Genomic DNA, 12693 nt, shown 5'->3' with positions numbered 1-12693 from the left:
CTATTGCATCAGCAGCGAGAATGTAGTAAGCAAGAAACCTTTCCCCTTTAATCATTTTTTGAAGTTTGTCAGCAAGAAAAAGTTTAGTTATGATTTGAAATTATGTGTGAAGTTCATTTTACAAGTCACTAAGTGATTAAATTCTCGAATACTGGATGAATAAATTCTGCGTATTGACACGTCGTGAGCTACACTTACTTCTCATCCCCTAAACCATCCTTTAGGTAGGTGATTGTTGGCCTTGCAGTGATTTTTTTCATACGATAAGTGGTTTGTGTACCAAGTTTGGTTGAAACCGGGCCTGTGGATTAGGAGGAGATGTGGAACAGACATACATACATACGTAAATTCATTTTTATAATACGTTTTTCGAATTTGATGAAATTAAGCTCTACAGGCCCATATCTACTTTCGGGTTACCTGTGAGAACGTCATGAAAAGTTGTATAGTAGTTATCGAGATGAGCGTGTTCAAACAGACGAACAGGAAAATACGACGGGTTTAGGTGACATTTAAATCACAATATCTATTTTATCCGTGATCCGATGTTGGTGAAATGAAGACTATACGTTGCCCCAAGTGGAAAACCCATGAACTTTCTTCTGCTGGTTTTGGAGGTTTGCGTGTTCAGACAAACAGAGAGACACGGCTATTTTAAAGTTTTCTTAATAGTATGTGGATAGTTACCTGGTTTTGTCTCGCATGGTAAAAACAAATACTTTTGGTAAGCGGTTTTACTCTGTTAAAGTATATAGTCTGTAGTCGCCCCAGTATATTTGTTATTTCTTAAAATAAAGTTGGTAATAAACATAAACATTCTGAAAACATGACAAATACAATTTGAATATTGCCGTAATCAGAAGTCCAGAAGGTAACTTTGTAAAGTTTGTTTATTTTAGACTAAGGCTCCAAGTTAATCAGTTAATGGGGAAACTATGTTTAGGGGAGTTGGTAAAGCAAATTCATTTCTTATTTACTTCGGTAAGAGGTCAAAATACTTCATTAAAATACTGTTTCGGACGTTTAGGAAATATACAAGTTTACTACATAGAGAAAAATGAAAAAGCGTAAGGAGTACTCCCACGTGCTATAATTCTCTTACGCTACTTATTTTCTAAATTGGAATTTTGTTTCATAAATATCAAATTTTGAAAAGAAAACGGCGAAGGTGGTATGTAACATTCCTGTTATTTTGTACAACAGTTTATTTGCAATTTTAACATCATGTTAGGATGCTGCAGTTAAGAGGAATAATTCGCTTGTTTGAACGGAGAGTGCTACAGCGGCGAGTAAGATGTGGTTCCACGCTCGGGACTCAGCGAGGCTGGCCGTGGCATACGACCGTGTTGTATAGGGATTGGCCTCAGATATGGAACTGAGCGAGAAACGCATAATATAAATGTAGATGCTAGCCAAGCATGCAGGTTGCGCCGTTGTATTTTGCCACGACCAGCACTTGTGCGATGTCCTTAGTACATTGCAAATTCAGCGGTTGTCGGAACATGGTTCGATATAGTTGTGAGTAGATTAAGTCAGAGGGAAGAGAATTCGAAGGTAGGTAAATTGTTGGTTCTCGTATGATTGGTGCTTCCGTAACCAAGGTAAGCGAAGTGTTTGGTGTTTGATTTAAACCACATAAAGGGAAAGCGGAAGTACCCCATTCCCTATGTCACAACGCGGACGAAAGCGTGTATTGAGTGATTAGGACGGACGCCACCGAAGAGCATTGAGACGAAAACTAAGAGGATCACAGCTGCAAAAGTCACTGAATGTCACACTCGCGAACCGCGTCAGCATAAAAAAATGGAAGCTCCACAAGCAGGTAATTGCACGGTGAGCTGGAAATCCGTATTCACTCATCAATGATGCAAACGCCCACAGCAGGAAGTCATAAAACTTGGACTGTGGGGTAAGAGAAGAGTGTCATTCCATCGGATGAGTCTCGTTTCACACTGTTCCCAACTTCTAGCGGAGTTTATGTCCAAAGAGTGAAAAACTTCCAGGGTGCGGCTGTGTTTTGGGAAGCCACATCCTATGGGCCCGATTGCTGTTCTGCAGGGTTGCATTTCTGACAAAGATTGTGTAACCATTTTGGCTGATCGGTTCCATTCCTTGTTAAAATGTTGTTCTCTAACGCTGACTTGCGTTCCAAGACGACCGGGCCCCTTATCACACAGCTCTTCCAGGACTGATTTTGAGAGCATCAGGATGAATTGTTGCATCTCCCCTGGCCACCACCCACACCACATCTCAGGATTACTGAGCCTTGATGGTCTACTTTGGAGAGTGGAGGAAAAAGTCCGCGATCGCTATCCATCTCCGTCATCGTTACGTGATCTTACCACTGGTTTGCAGGAGTAATGGTATGAGATACCCTTCAAAATCAAACACGTCTTGTATTTATCCATTTCAAGGTGACTGGAAGCAGTTTTGAATGCCAACAGTTTCCCTACGCCGTATTAGTCATCATAATGTGATACATTTGTGGCGTCTCTCTACTTTCGTCGATTCCTTGCACGTCAGTCAAGTGTGGAACTATTAGTAAAGTATTGGAGTTGATCTTACTAGGTGATTCTGAACTATGGATACCACCAACATTTAGGCGTTAAACTAAGACATTTTATTTATCAAAAATATCAAAAATTAATTGTTAGAGACTTAGTGAAGATTTCCCACTACAGTGCTACTTATGCGCCAAATCATTTGTTTAAGGAAACAATTAAAACTTATTACTCTGTTAACAGTGTACGAATAGCTCCGAAGTTATACGAAGTGAACTAAAGATATATGTGTCCCACCAGTCTCTTCAGTCGGCGTCTGGATACAATCCAGATCTGTTCACTGTGTCGCCAGTACTCTCAGTTTTCCCTCTTTTTTGATGTTATATGTATCTGACTGTGTAATTGTAAATTATTTTGCCGTGTATGTTAATGAATGCATCGGAGTGGCATCCTGGAAATTATTTAAAGTAGACTATCTACTCCAATTTCCATTAACAATCTCATAGACAGGCTGTTCGCATTTCCGAACGAATCCATCGTTCTGCGAGAACTTCATAAAGGGTATATGTCAGTAAGAGGAAGATACAGAACAACTAGGGAGGAGGTCCAAGCAGCGATTCACTAAGTTGATCCAGGAAAATATTAAATTAGTTTCTGCAGCTTCGATTGAGAAGGGGCGACTAGCTAAACTGTACACTGGACAGACAAAAGTCATGGGATACTTCCTAATATCGCGTCGGACCTCTTTCTGCCAAGGATGGTGCAGCAGGTCGAAGTAGCATAGACTCAAAAATTCGCTGGGAGTCTCCTGCAGAAATATTGGTCCACACTGCCTCTATGTCCGTCCACAATTGCGAAAGTGTTGCCAGTACTGGGTGTTGCCCACGAACTGCCACATAAATGGTCGTTGGGATTTATGGCGGACGATCTGAGTGGACAAATCATTCTCTCGAATCGTTCAGAATATTCTTCAAACCGATCATGAACAATTGTAACCCTGTGACACAGTTGTTTGGGAAAATGAGCTTCATAAATGCAGATGGTTTCCAAGTTGCCGAACGTAGCCACTTCCAGTCAATCATCGGTTCAGCTGGACCATTCCGTGTAAATACTGCCCACACAATTATGGAGCACTGCTACCTTGCACAGTGCCTTGTTAACAACTTGGATCCATGGCTTCGTGGATTCTGAGTCACACCCGAGCCCAACCAACAGCTCTTCCCAACTGAAAGCGGGAATCATCTGACCACGCCACGGTTATCCAGTTGCCTAGGGTCCAACCGATATGGTCACGAGCCCAGGAGACGTACTTCAGGCAATATCCTTCTTCCTGGCAGATTAAAACTGTGTGCCCGACCGAGACTCGAACTCGGGACCTTTGCCTTTCGCGGGCAAGTGCTCTACCAACTGAGCTACCGAAGCACGACTCACGCCCGGTACTCACAGCTTTACTTCTGCCAGTACCTCGTCTCCTACCTTCCAAACTTTACAGAAGCTCTCCTGCGAACCTTGCAGAACTAGCACTCCTGAAAGAAAGGATATTGCGGAGACATGGCTTAGCCACAGCCTGGGGGATGTTTCCAGAATGAGATTTTCACTCTGCAGCGGAGTGTGCGCTGATATGAAACTTCCTGGTAGATTAAAACTGTGTGCCCGACCGAGACTCGAACTCGGGACCTTTGCCTTTCGCAGGCAAGTGCTCTACCAACTGAGCTACCGAAGCACGACTCACGCCCGGTACTCACAGCTTTACTTCTGCCAGTACCTCGTCTCCTACCTTCCAAACTTTACAGAAGCTCTCCTGCGAACCTTGCAGAACTAGCTGTGAGTACCGGGCGTGAGTCGTGCTTCGGTAGCTCAGTTGGTAGAGCACTTGACCGCGAAAGGCAAAGGTCCCGAGTTCGAGTCTCGGTCGGGCACACAGTTTTAATCTGCCAGGAAGTTTCATATCAGCGCACACTCCGCTGCAGGGTGAAAATCTCATTCTGGAATATCCTTCTGTTAGCAAAGGCACTCACGTTGGTCGTCTGCTGCCATAGCCGCACTGTCGCACGTTCCACATCGATTTCTGTGGGTGTGTCACGCAGTGTTGCTGTTAACACCGATAACTCCACGCAAACGTCGCTGCTCTCGGTACTTAAGTGAAGGCAGTTGGTCACTGCGTTGTCCATAGTGGTCACACTGCCCATCTCGGAATATACAATTCCTTAACGATTTCCGAAACGAAACGTCCCTTGCGACTAGCTCAAACTAGCATTCCGCGTGCAAAGCCTGGTTATTCTCATGCTCCTATAATCACTTTGGAAATATTTACTCAAAAATCACCTGAGTACAAATGACAGCTCCGTCAACGCACGGTGCTTTTATTCCTTCTGAATGCGATACTACCGGCTTATGTATGTGTGCATCTCGCTATCCCATGACTTTTGTCATCCTAGTGTATATGACCTGCACCGCTTTCTGCGGACTCCTGACTAGTTTGAGAAATATCTATCGAGATTAAGGACCACGGAGGATCTTGTAAACAGTTCTTTCGTGCATTTTAGTGCTACAGAACATGTATTCATTAGTCTTCATTAGTGAAAAAAATAGATTTAGTAACTGTTGAAAGGCAGGTTGACATTGAAACGTTTCAATTTGTTGTCTGCTCAAAGCACTCAGCTGTGTGACGCCACCTCTTTGAAACTATGTACGCCAGAAACTTCCTGGCAGATTGAATGTGTGCGCCGGAATGATACTCTGGCCCGGAAACTTGCTTTACGCAACAAGGGGCCTGGATCGAGTAACGATTAGGCGTGCATAATTTCCGAGGAGGAAGCGTGACGCAATTTTATGTGCGAGGAAGTTTGACGTCAGTGCAAACTCCGCTATACAGAGAGAGAGAGAGAGGGAGAGAGAGAGACAGAGAGAGCTTTCTGTCTCCCAACTTCTGCCATCTGTTAAACTTCTGTGAGTGACAACTGAGGCTGTTATTTCGCAAACATGTCCTGTAGAGTCATCCTTAGTAAAGCACTATGATGTTCAAAGAAACACTCGTATTGATAACTTTTTTCCCTTACAGTTGAAAACACTTTTTTCCCAATTAGAAATTTACTTAGAGGATACTGGCTGACATCTGATCTCACATAGGAATCCGTGGTATTAAGTTATCGTTGATGATCTGTAACCAGCATCGCAACCTTCTGCACAACACTGAACTAACGACATAATTACCACAACCTACGGACATGCGTTTGTTCTGCTACTCATCAAGGTCACTTATCTGTTAAACTCTGCATTTCTGAACATTCGATGTTCTAAATCAAAAGAATATAAGGACAACAGGACCACAAGTCATCAGATGCACTAGATTTATAAATGATATATTATTTAGTAAAAACGTAAAAATTACCTTGAAATAACATATGTTACAAGATACATAACTTACAGAATCATATGCCCCAATACACAAGTACATAAAATGTGCTATGTAATATGGACAACCATCAGCTATATAATGGAATGGCGACGAGGGAAAATTTGTGCCTGACGGGGACTAGGATCTGGATTTCCCGTTTATCACGAGTGGTGGCTTAACATTAGTCTCTCTACTAACAGCCAGAGCAAAATTTCCATGCGTCATCAACCATGTGTCTATAACCTGTACTCGTACATCTATTATGTACATTCCTGTTCAGGGGAGCATTGTGAGATTGTCTGCAATTTGTATCTGCACAGCGAGTGGACTAATGTGTGCAAACTTAGCTTACCACTTAGCGTGCAAATGGACAAAACATCTGAACTGTCTTCTCAAGCCCATTGTGTTAAACAGACATTCTACATAAATATGAACCTGGCCCTGTAAATCAGCTAATATCATGTGCGGATCATAACAAAAATCATTATAAATACTGCTGTCACTTAACTAGAATGCATGAATTAATAAAAGTGAAAGTTTGGGCTATATTCTAGAAAGACAAAACAGCTATCCCCTTTTTTATTCTACATATAAATTATCAGCTGTGCGTTCAGGGGTCAAGTGATACACAACAATCATGTTCAATTACTTTTAACACGCTGTAACAAAATATTTAAGTCTTGGACATACTGAACTGACGATTATTAAAATGTTTATCTCTACATATGAAAAATTTTTTATCACAGGAAAGAATGATTAAAATTTTCATTAGCTCATTTACATCTATGATACCATAACTGCTCAATTCACTGAGTTGGTGGAGAATAAATTTACTTTTTGAACCAATGAAAAAACTCTCATCTACTCAGTGTGAGGGTAGGTTACTATTCCAGCTTTTTAATATTCAATGATCAAAGCGTACGCAAGTTGGAGTGAGTAAAATCTCGATCAACATTTACTGTGGCCTAATGCATGATGGTACTTTACCAAGTGGCATCTGCAACAGTGTTGTCTGCGTGCTGGATCTGAAACGCTAATTCCCTACTCTGGCCTTGACTGAGTTCACTCAGTCTCATCTTTCCTGCATTCTGTAGAACATTAATTTTTCTCTAGTCAAAATAATGGCTATTGCACACTCGCTAAGGGTTGGAGAGATGTGCACAATTTATTTGACTGCTAAAATTCCCACAGGAATAATTAACTATCACTTTGCTATCTGTCACCATCATACGTGAAGTGTATCGTCCACACTTGGCAGAAAGCAAAGCTCTCAATGCGCTTATTATGTTCCACACCACTGTGCGGTGCACGGCGAGATGAGAGATATATCTAGAAATTTTAGTTCTCAAAATGCTTTTATATAATGGCGATCTCCCCACCTTGTCGCGTCTGTGTCGCCCAGTATGGCTTCAGCCAATCGCCATCTCTCTAGATGGAAATTTTATTTTTCTTGCCGGGTCGCAGCCTAGCCCTGTTAAAGCCATCCAGTCACTTACCGTTGGTCCCAGTCATATTTACGTTAAAAGGAATAATGTATTGCTCTGGCATTATCCCTTTCTGTGCTGAAGCTCGCCGTTCTCTTCTTAACTGGGGTTTTGCGATGAAAGTAACCACCTGCTTGGTTCGTCTCCAAAATGCGTTTTACTTTAATTTATTTATTCATGCCCCTGTCCATACAAGTTATCCATACAAGTTACTAGTAATTTTGTACGCAAATTCGTAATTTGACATACTAGTGTACATGTGGAGTTCCAACAAAGTTATTTAAAATGCTCTAATATGTGTGAATTCCTAAAGGACCAAACTGCTGAGGTCATCGGTCCCTAGACTTATTCATGCCCCTGTCCATACTGGTAGATATTGTTTTGTTGGTTTTCAGTACATGAGATTACTGTAATTTCCTTTTGTTGATATAATACAATTATTTTTTCTGAGGATCTCATACTGTATCGTACTGTCATTATGAATCAAGTTGATGAAAGGTCTGTAAAATTCACATGCCTTACAACATTTTACCTCAAAGTAACTTGAGCGGGGCGGCCAATAAACACGATGTTATAGTGCCTGTGTTACTGGGAATTACGATGCAATGTTGCTTCGGTCTTGCATGCTTGTCCGAAGAATAGTTCATTGTATTTCGGAATAACACAAGCACCACACTATCGCAACATGCAAGCTACCAGTAATTTTGTACGCAAATTCGTAATTTGTCATACTAGTGTAAATGTGGAGTTCCAACAAAGTTATTTAAAATGCTCTAACATGTGTGAATTCCGAAGGGACCAAACTGCTGAAGTCATCAGTCCCTAGAATTCCACACTACTTAAACTAACTTATGCTAAGAACGACACACACGCACCCATGCCTGAGGGGGGACTCAAACCTCGAGCGGGAGCGGCTGCACAATCCGTGACACGGGGCCTTAAACCGTGCGGCCACCCCGCACGGCAAGTTATTAAAACACAGTGGTCTGGAACAGTATACTCACTTGACAAATGAAATAAGTAGACGTGCTGCATCATTTTCAGTACAACCACACTACAGAATTCCAGTATCAAAAGTCACGGTTACATTGTCCAAATATTTTTCACGTGCTATTCCAATGCACTGTTTTTCAATGACCTAATGAAATTCCAGAAAATGTTCAAATGTGTGTGAAATCTTATGGGACTTAACTGCTAAGGTCATCAGTCCCTAAGCTTACACACTACTTAACCTAAATTATCCTAATAACAAACACACACACCCATGTCCGAGGAAGGACTCGAACCTCCGCCGGCACCAACTGCACAGTCAATGACTGCAGCGCCCTAGACCGCTCGGCTTAATGAAATTCCACTTACGCACTTCGGCGACGAGTAAAAGAAGAATGTATGACAACACAGCAACTTCCACTTAGGGAAATATGAGTCTGTAAGTACAGCATATGTTAAATATTGCTTGGAGCAACTTCTTAGCTTCTTGTCTAATAATACCTCATTTATGAATTCTGTGAACCTGTTGGTCGTAACTGTTTATTACAGAGTTTTGTTTATGCAGCGAATTGTGTCTCTGTGGTCTTTAGATCCGTTAAGATTCAAACAAAGATATTACAAAAAGTGGTTCAAATGGCTCTGAGCACTATGGGACTTAACATCTGAGGACATCAGTCACCTAGAACTACTTAAACCTAACTAACCTAAGGATAACACACACATCCATGCCCGAGGCAGGATTCGAAACTGCGACCGTAGCGGTAGCGCGGTTCCAAACTGAAGCGCCTAGAACCACTCGGCCACACCGGCCAGCCAAAGATATTACACAAACGCAGCGTTTTACAGCTAAGTCACCTTGATTGATCGTGGAACAGAAACATGCCCGTGTTTTAAATTTATTTAATTTGGTTTTAACTGTTTTGTGCTGGGTTGCTGTAAGAGAGACACGAATTGCGAAACGTGGCTGCAGTTTTCTTTCCGGCGCGGCGTGCAGCACTGCGCTGGGGCTGGAGACGCGTCCTTGGCAAGGGGCCGGTTTTCCGCTTCCGGGGCAACCTGCGCCCCGCTTTTCCTGCGCCGGTTCAAAAGAACTGCCGACGCAGCGCGCTCACATCCGCAGGTCGATACAATACCCGCACGCTCCGCCGCTACGCCGGCGTTATTCGATTTCCCAAATCGCTACCGATCACACGCTTCGCTCTCCCCCATCCCTCTCCCTCTCACTCCTTTCTCTCTCTCTCTCTCTCTCTCTCTCTGTCTCTCTCTGTCCCTCGCTGTTTCTTCACCGAGTATGTTGTGTGTGTGTGTGTGTGTGTGCGTGTGCACCACTGGTTCCGGCGTGTTACCGAAGTTTCATTTTCCGGTCTGTGACATTGGCAACAAAAGCCGAATTAACGCGTGCCCCTCCGTCCTGGGAAGAAGTGAATCAAATTGTTTTATCGCTGGGTGGGCGAGCTGGCCGGCGGAATGGTACTTCCTGTCAGGAAAGCGGACGTCACACTCATTCGCTGCTCCTACCGTGCTGACATCTTCCGCTCAATCGTATGGCCGAGTCAGCTGGTCCTCACAAACGCGGCAAATTATTGATTTCTCTAACGGAGACCGGAGATTTAATTACAGATCCCAGACGCTTCTCAAATAGCCACAATTTCCTTCAGAACGGCCCTGCAAAATGGAAAGAAATGAACAGCCTGGCTCCTACGAAAGCAAATATCTATCATAATAACAAGCATACACAATCCTTTTTATTATTTTCTACAATAAGAAGAGAAAAATCCACATTAATATCTGAAAACTGTTTTTCAATTCTGTTTGTAAGTAATCTAAAATAAAAATAAAATGTAGGCAACTGATACCTGCAAGTAATACGCGGTATGTTCCCAACAATGTGTTCGCAGTATAAGTTATCATGTTAAGTTTAATAACGAACATCATCGTGGAAACACGGAATAATGAAGTGGAGTGTCACTTTTCCTACTCTTTGCGTTGGACTGGATTCTACAAGGTTTCCATTTGCGACTGACATTATTCACTATATATTCAAGTAATTTGTAATTAACGGGTTGAACCTTTCACTCTGCAGTGGAATACGCGCAGCTTCGAAACTTCCTGGTGTCAAATGTATCTTCTTGAGTGCTAATTGTGGCCGATAGGCAAGGAAAATGGAAGGTGTTACGTAGACAGCGACATCAATACCGCCCGTATTGCTGCAGTAAGTAACGAAATTTGACCTTCGGTACAACGATATAACCAACATACAGCACAATATATTAAAGAGTTTCCTACCTTCTTGTCACAGCGAGATAAGCTCCTGGACGCAGCATAAAACCAAATCACGTATATTTACACATTTTCATGGCCCATAGCAAGTTGATCCTAAAAATGTTCGAAAACTAGTCATAGAAATAAAGAAATGTTTCGTAAGTGACTGATGGTTGTTACTTGTAGTATGTACAATCTGTATAAGAGTTCTATTGATACGCCTGTGAAATGATAGCCTGATCAGCTGCAAAGGAAATAAAACATACAGTGTATACACAATAATGACTGAGAGAACGTGAAAACAAGTAGATTCGGCTCGAATGTGCTGAAAATACTCCCAACTTACGTGACAGTACAAACTTAGCCCACATTGGAAGGAAATAAGAAAATCGCCAGGATGAATTCAATGAACACTTAATGTAGATGTCTTTACATAAAATGCCAAACATCTGAGGAATACTACATACCCTAACAAAGAAAAAACGATCACCACGAAGTAATGACACTAATTGGACGGAGACGGAAATCCGTAGATGTGAAGTTTAAAAAATGTTCAAATGTGTGTGTAATCTTATGGGACTTAACTGCTAAGGTCATCAATCCCTAAGCTTACACACTACTTACACTAAATTATCCTAAGGACAAACACACACACCCATGCCCTAGGGAGGACTCGAACCTCCGCCGGGACCAGCCGCACAGTCCATGAGTGCAGCGCCTCAGACTGCTCGGCTAATCCCGCGCGGCAGATGTAAAGTACATGTGCGTACAAGTTATTGAGTACAATTTCAGAAATATTGGATGATTTAGTCAAGAGAAAGGGCTTCGCTATTTGAGTAAGTCCACAGCGCGTTGGTCCACCTCTGACCCTTAAGCAAACTGTTATTCGGCTTGGAATTCATCGTCAGAGTTGTTGGTTGTCCTATTGGTCCGTGAGATCGTCAAAATCCCGAGACGGTGGAGCACTGTGGGCAGGGCCCTGCAACCAGCTCGGGATTTTGACGATCTAACATACCAGCTGTACAGAATTTGGTACGATATCCCTCAGGAAAACATAAAATAACTCTGTCAATCAGTTACAAGCCGAATAACTGCTTGCATAAGGATCAGAGGTGAACCAACACGTTATAGACTTCCTCGATTTGTGAAGCTCTTTCTCTTGAATACATCGTCGAATTTTTAAGAAATTATGATGATTTGTTGGTATATCACATCTAAACATTTCAGTTACCTCGGATAATTCCTTCATAGATGGTGTACCATACACTATAACGAATGTCAGCATCATCATACGGATGCTCGCCGGTGTTCACCCATTGGAAATTTCAGTTAAAGCTAAGTGTAGCGTTTGGAACCGTAAGTGCTATCAATGACGAGTTTAGCACAGCACTTTGCAGTACAATTCCTCTCTCGTCTTGAATTCAAATCTCCGGCTGCTGAGTTTTTTTGTATGGATGCATGAATTGCTGAATGATTTGTTCGTGCCTATGTTGAACGAATATGGTATAATGAGCACCGATTGGCCCAGGGATGGGTTCGTGCGTGTGGCTGCAGTCAGAACCCGTAGCCAATGTGCGATATATCGCCGTAGCGTAGCTAGAAGAAAGGGGTGTTCAATAGAAAAGTCTGTGTCCTTAATCAACGTGCATCCAGCAGTAATTTGCATCCCCGCCAGTGGCAAGGACCCTCTAAGTGACGACACTGAAATGCATCACCCTTACATTCGGCATTCCTGATACTGAAGACGGATTTCTTATAAATAAAATACAGGACATCTCCAAACAGAACCTGCAGCGATTTTCTAAAGGCCAGCCCGGTGACAGATGCACGCCCACTGGGATTAGCTCGGTGGACACGGCCAGAAAAGTAGGCTTATACAATAACTGTCACGCCTGCAACACTGCAGGAAGTAGCTTCTAGAATAGTTAGATTAGAGTAGAGATTAGTTCTTAGCCATTGAACAACTAGCTCATCATTTCCTGTAGGATGTAAGTAGGTTAAAAATAGAACTAGAAAGTGCTGCTAAATATCACTGAATTGTATTGTAGATGTTAAGACC

The sequence above is a fragment of the Schistocerca piceifrons genome, chromosome X, assembly GCF_021461385.2.
Source record: "Schistocerca piceifrons isolate TAMUIC-IGC-003096 chromosome X, iqSchPice1.1, whole genome shotgun sequence".
Classification (NCBI taxonomy): Eukaryota; Metazoa; Arthropoda; class Insecta; order Orthoptera; family Acrididae; genus Schistocerca; species Schistocerca piceifrons.
Note: the sequence above shows the minus strand (reverse complement) of the source record.